This window comes from Triticum urartu, unplaced genomic scaffold (genome assembly GCF_003073215.2).
Source record: "Triticum urartu cultivar G1812 unplaced genomic scaffold, Tu2.1 TuUngrouped_contig_10548, whole genome shotgun sequence".
Taxonomy (NCBI): domain Eukaryota; kingdom Viridiplantae; phylum Streptophyta; class Magnoliopsida; order Poales; family Poaceae; genus Triticum; species Triticum urartu.
Genome location: NW_024111426.1, coordinates 1 through 8,297, shown reverse-complemented (window position 1 = coordinate 8,297; position 8,297 = coordinate 1). Strand labels below are relative to the sequence as shown.

The 8,297-nt window shown below is 45.4% G+C and overlaps 1 long non-coding RNA gene across 2 annotated transcripts; it reads right to left on the bottom strand.

Annotated features, from left to right (window-relative positions):
* Positions 1 to 5,687: 5,687 nt before the first annotated feature.
* LOC125526586 lies at positions 5,688 to 8,255 on the bottom strand. Of its 2 annotated transcripts, none has more exons than XR_007291790.1 (9): positions 7,881 to 8,255; positions 7,530 to 7,679; positions 7,392 to 7,451; positions 7,111 to 7,291; positions 6,825 to 7,014; positions 6,640 to 6,738; positions 6,293 to 6,544; positions 6,115 to 6,190; positions 5,688 to 6,002 (listed from the first exon to the last, which is right to left on the bottom strand). It is a non-coding gene; the product is annotated as an uncharacterized LOC125526586 (long non-coding RNA). The 2 variants fall into 2 exon arrangements; XR_007291789.1 differs by having other exon boundaries at positions 7,967 to 8,254.
* Positions 8,256 to 8,297: the final 42 nt, after the last annotated feature.

Here is an 8,297-nt window from a genome sequence, read left to right as displayed (position 1 = left end):
GGGTCCACCGGGTGGGGCCACCTATCCCGGAGGGCCCCATGGGCTGAAGTGGGAGGGGAACCAGCCCCTGGTGGGCTGGTGCGCCCCCCATGGGCCTCCCCCGTGCCTAGGGTTGGAAATCCTAGGGGTGGGGGCGCCCCACCTGACTTGGGGGGCAAGTCCCCCCTTGGCCGCCGCCCTCCCTTGGAGATTGGATCTCCTAGGGCCGGCGCCCCCCTAGGGGTCCTATATATAGTTGGGGGAAGGGAGGGCAGCCACACCCAAGCCTTGATGCCTCCCTCTCCCTCGTAACACCTCTCTCTCTCTCTCTCGTTGGAGCTTGGCGAAGCCCTACCGAGATCACCGCTACTTCCACCACCACGCCATCGTGCTGCTGGATCTCCATTAACCTCTTCCTCCCCTTGCTGGATCAAGAAGGAGGAGACGTCTTCCCAACCGTACGTGTGTTGAACGCGGAGGTGCCGTCCGTTCGGCACTTGGTCATCGGTGATTTGGATCACGACGAGTACGACTCCATCAACCCCGTTCTCTTGAACGCTTCTGCTCGCGATCTACAAGGGTATGTAGATGCACCCCCCTTTCCCTCGTTGCTAGATGACTCCATAGATTGATCTTGGTGATGCGTAGAAAATTTTAAAATTATGCTACGTTCCCCAACAACTATAGCATTAGCGATCTTATCAAAACAGCCATGAATATTGCCATCAGCCTATCATCACTTTCTTGGGCATAATTTTTTTCTTTCTTTGTTGCTTCCTCATGCAGCAAACCGAGCCGATGCACCCTCTAGGAAGGTCAGCCGCCTCCCTTGCTTCCTCCAACAAGAAGCAGGTCACCACGTGCCCTCTTACCTGCCGTAGTGACGAGGTGAGCAGAGGGGGAGGAAGAGATGGGGCGGTCGGATTGGAGAGACGAGAGATGAGTGTGCCATCGCCTAGGGTTTTCAATCTAGAAATGAAGAGAGTGAGGGTTTCGGGAGGGTGAGAGATAGCGATATAGCACGGGAGGTGAGACAGAGGAACGCATGCATGTCATGTGAGGAAGCGGCGAGGGAGTGTGCCGCTCGGGCCGACCGATTGTGTGGGGATGGATCGGTCCAACATATTTTGTGGATATTCTCTTTTTTGGAGTGGATCCATTAAGTTGTTTTATAACCAAACATCCATCTTTTTGGTACCATCCCAGCCCATCTTGGACGATTCTTGCAACCGAACACATCCTAAGAGGCTGGGTTGTCCAATCTCTTTGCTTTGAGATCCATGGAGTTTTTTTGCAGGAAATCCACAAAGGAGATGGGAGAAACAATATGAGATAAGACGGTTGGCATCGCCGACTTAGGCATAGGAAAATTTGAGTTAACTTATAGAGTTTTGATATTCAGTTTTTTTGTGTCACGTGCATGGCCGGTATTATGTATAGACGTATTTAGAAGTGTCTGCTTGTGCAAGCATGGTTTTCACTTCTGTGGAATCTCAACGTGATACGCATATAACTACTGCAATCGTGGAAAGCGGTGGCGAGAAGACTTCGATTTGGTGGTACTTCTCAAGTACTGGTCTTGAGTTCTAGCGTGAAAACTTGAGATATAACCATAATTGGTTATATCTGGCAATGACGATGATTTTATGCTGTTACCTTGTTGAGGCATTGCTCGGACTTGATTTTTAGGGTGAAAATCCAAGATCTGGCCTTCGATGGTTAGATTCAGTGACGACGGCAACTGAGCGGCGTTCCCTTTTAGAAGGTTTTGATGTTGAAGAACTTTTCATGTTGTACTTGTGATGTCTAGTGGTGCTTGGTGCGGGTATGATTGTTACTGTAGCTTGTCGAGTATATATTGTTTTGGTCACTTTGGAGTTTTTCTTTTTCTTTTGTGCTCCACCTAGGTATAGCTTCGGTTTTGTAGAAGTTCGCTATTTGCCGGTATCATTATTTGTCTGAGCTAGTGTTCGTTGTGTGCTTCGTAATTACCTAGCTATGGAGAGGTTGGAAGTGTGTTCATTATGTTAAATGCTTCATTTTAAATGATCTACGCTTCTTTTTCATCGACGACGATTGTTGTTCTGGTACGCTAGTCCTTTGAGGCCTTAATACAATGATTTTTTGACTGCTAAAAAAGGTTTGCCCGACTCCAGTGAAGAAAGAGCGATGACGGTGACGAGGCTTTCTCTCGCTCCCATGCTTGCAATCATCACTAAATGGACTACAAACATGGATGTAATTTCTATTGCTTCTTTTGTTCTTTGTACTACCCTAGTGTTTGATGAATACATCAAAAGTTCTCAAAAAAGTTATAATATCTTACTTCATCGAAAAAGAGGCGCTGATTTCCCTTGATTCTAAGACATTTTCCTCGCTGAAACCAAACACCGAACTTATTCACAAAGAAACACGTGACCAAGAAAAAGAGTCCGTACGTGTGGCAACAGTCCAGCCCAGACGGCCCACGTACACGCCCTCGATCGATCCGATCGACGATATATAAAGGGACTGAGGGGACGCAGCAGTGCCGCAGGGTCGACCGATCTATCACACAGCTATGACCGACATCGAGAATCCCGACGTCGACGACGGCAGCGTGGCAGAGGCGGAGCCCGCCCAGTGCAGCCGGCGCGTGTACATGTGCCTAGTGTGCTGCGTCGCCTTGGCGCTCGTCCTCGCCTTCCAGAGCTTCTTGCACTTCAAGGAATCCCATCCTGCGGAGACCATGCTGGGTATCATGGTGGACCTCGGAGGGCTCCTGGCTGCGCTCGTCGGCGGCTGGTTCGTCCTCGTTTTCGCCGCGCTCGTGGCCGACTGGTTTGAAGGCAATCCGGAGGGGAAAAGGCTTGTAGATAACTTGATCGAATCCGATCGCCCTTGTCTGCTGGAATCCTTCCGTCTGGTTCTAGGTCGCTGCGACCCGGATCAGCATGTAGTTGATGCATAGTGTTGAAATATTGTATAGCGTGTTGTAATTGGTTATAGGCTCTTGTACCGAAAATCAGTTTCTGAGCACAGGCTCAGATGATCCCGATATCGTGGTCTTCCGTTCGCCTGAGGATGCACGCCTAGAGCTGTATTTTGTCATCCTATTCCTTTAGAAATAGGATCGACAGAGGACGCATTGATTGTCACGGGCGAAACACTGTGCGTCCGGACCAGAATCAGGGCGCACGGCTCATCCTATTTCCTGAGCCCACCCGAGCTGTCTCACGCCGACAGCTGCACAAATGCCCACCGGCCACCCCCCATCATAAATGCATCTACCAGCTCACGCCCCCCTCTACTTAACACACCCAGCTGCTCAATTTTCCCCCATCCCCCATCCTCGTATCAAGGCCGTCTTCAGAAATTTAAGGCCCCGGTGCGAAACGTAAAATAGGCCCTAATTTTTTTTCGAGAAAACTGTAAAACTACATAATTCTTTTAAAATGTAGTTTCTCTTAGTTGTATAACTTCAAATATATATTATCTCATGCATTATTTAACATATAGAAGCAATAATGCAAAAAGAGTGTAGTAACAAAATTATATAGTGATCTCATGTTATGTTGAAAAGGATAATCTTTCTATTTTTTCAAATAAAATCTTCAATTATATCTTTATAATTATTTTTCTCCATGGCATTATTTCCAGGTGTTAATGTAGCCAATCTGTTGACTCCTTTGAATGAAATATGGTAGCACAAAGTATATAACCCTATTATTTTTTGTTAGAACGGAATTATACTAATATACTACTTTCTTTGTTTCTAAACATAAGCCTTTATAGAGATTCCACTATGGACCACATACGGATGTATATAGATGCATTTTAGAATGTAGATTCATTCATTTTGCTCCGTATGTAGTTCATAGTGAAATCTCTACAAAGACTTATATTTAGGAACGGAGGGAGTAGTAGGGATTACATTGGATTTGACATGAGAATAACGATAGTAGATATTACCATGCAAAAAAAAGTACATATCGTGAACTCGTGGAGACTGGAGACGCACGCACGCCTCGCTGTAACTGGTCTGCCTTGCTTTTTTAGCTGATTTTCTGCATATAGGCCGGAAGTAGGAGCACACGTATTTGGCAAATGGGGCCTGCTAGTGAGGGCCCATGAACCCACTCACGTGCATCCACCGCTTGCGTCCGGAGACAGTTTTATTTTGTTCAATCGGATCGGTCTACCCAGGCAGCGTGCCAGCCAACATACAAAACTTGATCGGCTTTCCTAGTTTTTTTCTTCGGTTAGGGCCCCCTGATTTTGGGGGCCCTGTGCGATCGCACCGTTCGCACACCCCTCTCGACGGGTCTGCCCCGTATCTGCTTCTCATCAGGTCACTGATTATCTCATCCGTGCCACCATCGTTTACGTGGGTGCACCGAGTCCTCATAACAAAAACTTTAGATTCATATCACAGCTTACTGCTTCAAAGAAGAACGCGAGTCGGTCACAACCCCCTTCTTCATGAACTCTTAGGCCTTGTTCGGCAGCTCTCTCAGCTCCTGGAGCGGCCGGAGCGGAGCAGCGCCGTAGCCTATTTTTCTAGAGTCGTCAAAGTGGCGCTCTGTCGGCTCCCATATTTTAAGAAGCTAGATGACTGCCGAACAGGCTCTTAGTCATAGATATGTTGTCAATTCTCTTTTCATTCAAATCTATAATCCCCTAAACACATTTTGTCCCGAACCAAGTATATTCATTTCTTCCAAAACATTTTTGTTCCTTTTGCTTATGCCTCAACTGCCAATGCTCGAGCCCGCTTTGAACAAAAAAAAAAAACTTTTTGCATGCACGAATATACAATCCAGAAAGGGAAAAGTTTGTTTTTGCCACTCTAGTTTTTGCCAATTTTGCTTATGCCACTCTAGAATTTGACATTTCACTTTTGCCATTCTTAGCTTTTGACAATATATCACTTGCCATTCCGCGGCAAAAGCAAAAAATTTAGAGTGGCAATTGTCATACATGTCAAAAGCTAAGAGTGGCAAAAGTGAAATAAAAAATTATCGTTTTTGTCACGAAATGGCATTTGTGATGTATTGTCAAAAGCTAAGAGTGGCAAAAGTGAAATCTCAAATTCTAAAGTGGCATAAGCAAAGTTGGCAAAAACTAGAATGACAAAAACAAAGTATTCCCATTCAGAAATTGTTCGCGAACACCCAACAACCATTCTGGCCGAGACACATGTGCCTTTTTTCCTTTCCAGAGCTATACGTACTACCTAAATTCATGCACGCACAAGCACTGTCTAATTTTGCCACTAATAGTTCAGTTCGTCCCACACAACACTTTCCAAGCAAATAGTTCAGTCATCACAACTTATTACCTCGACGTTGGGGGTGTTTGTTTTCAGGGATTTTTTTGTGTAGGGACTACAAAAAATCTCTCTTAAAGACTTTTTTATCAAACAGGAGGGACTTTTCAGGGACTAAACTAGGTATTTGGGACTAAATGAAGAAAACTCTCAAAAAGAGTCTTTTTGGGATTTTTCTAACAATACCCCTCCATGCATCCATTGGCCCGTCATCCCATAGTGTTGTTTGATTGTTATTTTTCTATAGTAAGGGCAACATGGTCATTTAATAACCTCTAGAAATGGACTAGGGACTTTTTAATCTCTGGAAACAAACAAAAAGAAGCTTTTTAGAGACTAGGGACTTTTTAGTTGGGACTAAAAAAAAGTCGTAGGACTAGAGAACCAAACACCACCGTAGTTCACCCAGTTCCACATACTTAAGTACAGGTCCACATAATTAAAACAACGCATGTCCATAGGTCCCCAAACTTACAATCTAATTTCGAATGTTATTGCCGCACCCTATCATGGCTTCCCTATTAAACCTCCACATCTACCGACAAAGAGGACGCACAGCCAAAATATCTCGACGGGCTGCACACAGACTGCAGGTACTTCTGATTCGTCATCAATCAACAATCTCCTGGTACAGGAAGTCCGGGAGTTCTCCTTTGTTACCCTTCGTGGCCACTATCTCGTATGCAATCTTCTTTCGTAGATGCTCAATCTGACCCTGTGGCAAACAGACATTGTTTGTGAAAGAGTTAGTTTTTCTTTTTCCATTTTGACAGTCTTACCATGTTCAAAGTAACTTAGGAATCGGGTAGTCGCCTCATTTTTTTTACCTGAGTAAGTGTCCTTCACAGGTACAGACCGGTGAAATCCAGGATGTAGTGCATGGCATATATACTACTGTTTTCCCTGCAATCAAAACACGACAGTCAATACGAGTTTTAAAGTGTGTAAACTGTGGTAAGGCCGCTCAATCTACCAGCAAGGTATCTTTTGCGGAATCTCACGCACCTGCTACATGGCTCGTGCTGCGCCACCAGCAGGTACATAAAAGACCACCCAGCTGTCTACCAATCCAACACCATAAACGTCATTGAACAGGGTGCAGAAGCTTTGCTGAAACTTCCTTGCCAAGGGCTCGTGCTTGATCTTCGTCTCATCTGACCCATCTGTCTCAGTTGGATCAAGCCCCATCACAACTTTCGTACCCTTGTCCAGGATGTACAGTGACTAGCAATCCATGTAATTAACCGGAAACATGAACTGAAAGTTGTTTGTCAAGAACCAGAATAAGTAAGCCAGATAGCAAACATCTTATTGCAAAGTGTTAGGTATTATTCTGAAGACATTTCGCGTACCTTTTTAAGCCAGTCGATTCTGTAGCCCATCTTTTTACAGTCCATCATCATGTAGATGTACTCCCAGTCTTTTGCTTCACCATCCTTACAAAGCTCCACCTGCACCCAGACCATGTACAAAACCATCATGATTTTACATACAGCAACATAACAGTCACAATCTGCAATTAAGCAATGACGTGTACCACAAAATGAGGGTCGAATATCCCTCTGAATCTATCTAACTACCCTCTGTACATGATCTCCTTCTCGCTTAGCATCCGTTGTATGCATCTCCACAAATTCAGTGTCAATTCGCCACCAGGGGTTAGCTCATCCTTCAGGTCTTGACCAGAACCCACTGCTAGTATTGGATGATAATGCTTGAACCATTTCCTGTACATTTTTTCGGGTTCCCAGATAAGCAAGTCAAGGGTGGTATTTACAAAAGAATACACGCTTGGGTATGGTGTGTGATTATGTTATTCTTACTTCTTTAGAATGTTCTCGCCGCACCCTATCATGCTGAGGTAGAACTTGCCAATGTCATGTTCAGAAGGTTCCACTTGGCACAGCCCAATCGATGTGGGGTACTTCTCCCCCAGTCACGCCTCGACGAATTCCCTGTTCCCAGCTCTGCAGAAATTGCCTCCAAATCCACGGGGGGCATCTCCTGGCATTATCAAATCGGAGCAAGTTGACCAACATCAATCTTGTAGCCAAAGGTATCTCGGTTTCACACATGTAAATGTGTTTGATGTAAATGTACTTACCCGCGACGTCACCTTCCACACCAAGCGTAGTCAGTGACGCCTTTGCATGCTCAAACATGCCTGAACGGCAACACAAACTGTTTAGTGTGTCCATGTCACAAGAGAACCAGATAGGCTTTGTCAAAAATCACAGCTAACCTTCAAACAGCTCCGGATTGGCTAAAGCCAATTTCAGGTCTTATCACACTTTTAGTTGGTTCCTCTGCGTATTTGCGAATCAACTGCTCCATAGCACTAATTCGGGATGGACACGGTGTCCGGTCTGGTGGCGTACTCCCCAACCTTAATCTGCCAAATAACGGGACAGGCAATACTTTGTTCAATTTTTTTACCCTTTCTTCCTTAATGGATGTTTTTATGTACAACAATTATGCTACCGCGGATAATGTGGTCATTCAAAACAGTTATACGATTTTTGAACATCCAATTAATGCATATGGTTCAGCTGTCGAAATTCATCTACTAAACACTATACTTTCTGAACCATACCAGAAATCATCTTCCTCATGTCTGAATTTTCCCCACCCGCGTGAATCATTGTTTTCATTGGCGCGTGCGAATCATTGTTTTCATACCTTTTCATCCAACAAGGCACCTGGGGGTTGACTCTGTCAGTTCACTGTGCAGGCCTTGTCGGGGATGAATCCGATCGTCGTCGAACGCCAGCAAGCGCAGGAGTGCTGCCCTCGCATCCAATCTGCTGCCCACAACCAGAATCAGCATTGGAACCTGCAGGTACATCAACCCTTGCCCCGTTGTTCGCCACCACCACCAGAGGAACCCGATCTGGTTGCTCCCGGCTATCCGCGAACTCCTCAAGAAGTGGGAACCTGGCAAACACATGGCAATGTAGGCGGCCATTTTTTTGCCCGTAAGTGCTCAGTACAAGCTAGCGGTTCAGAACTT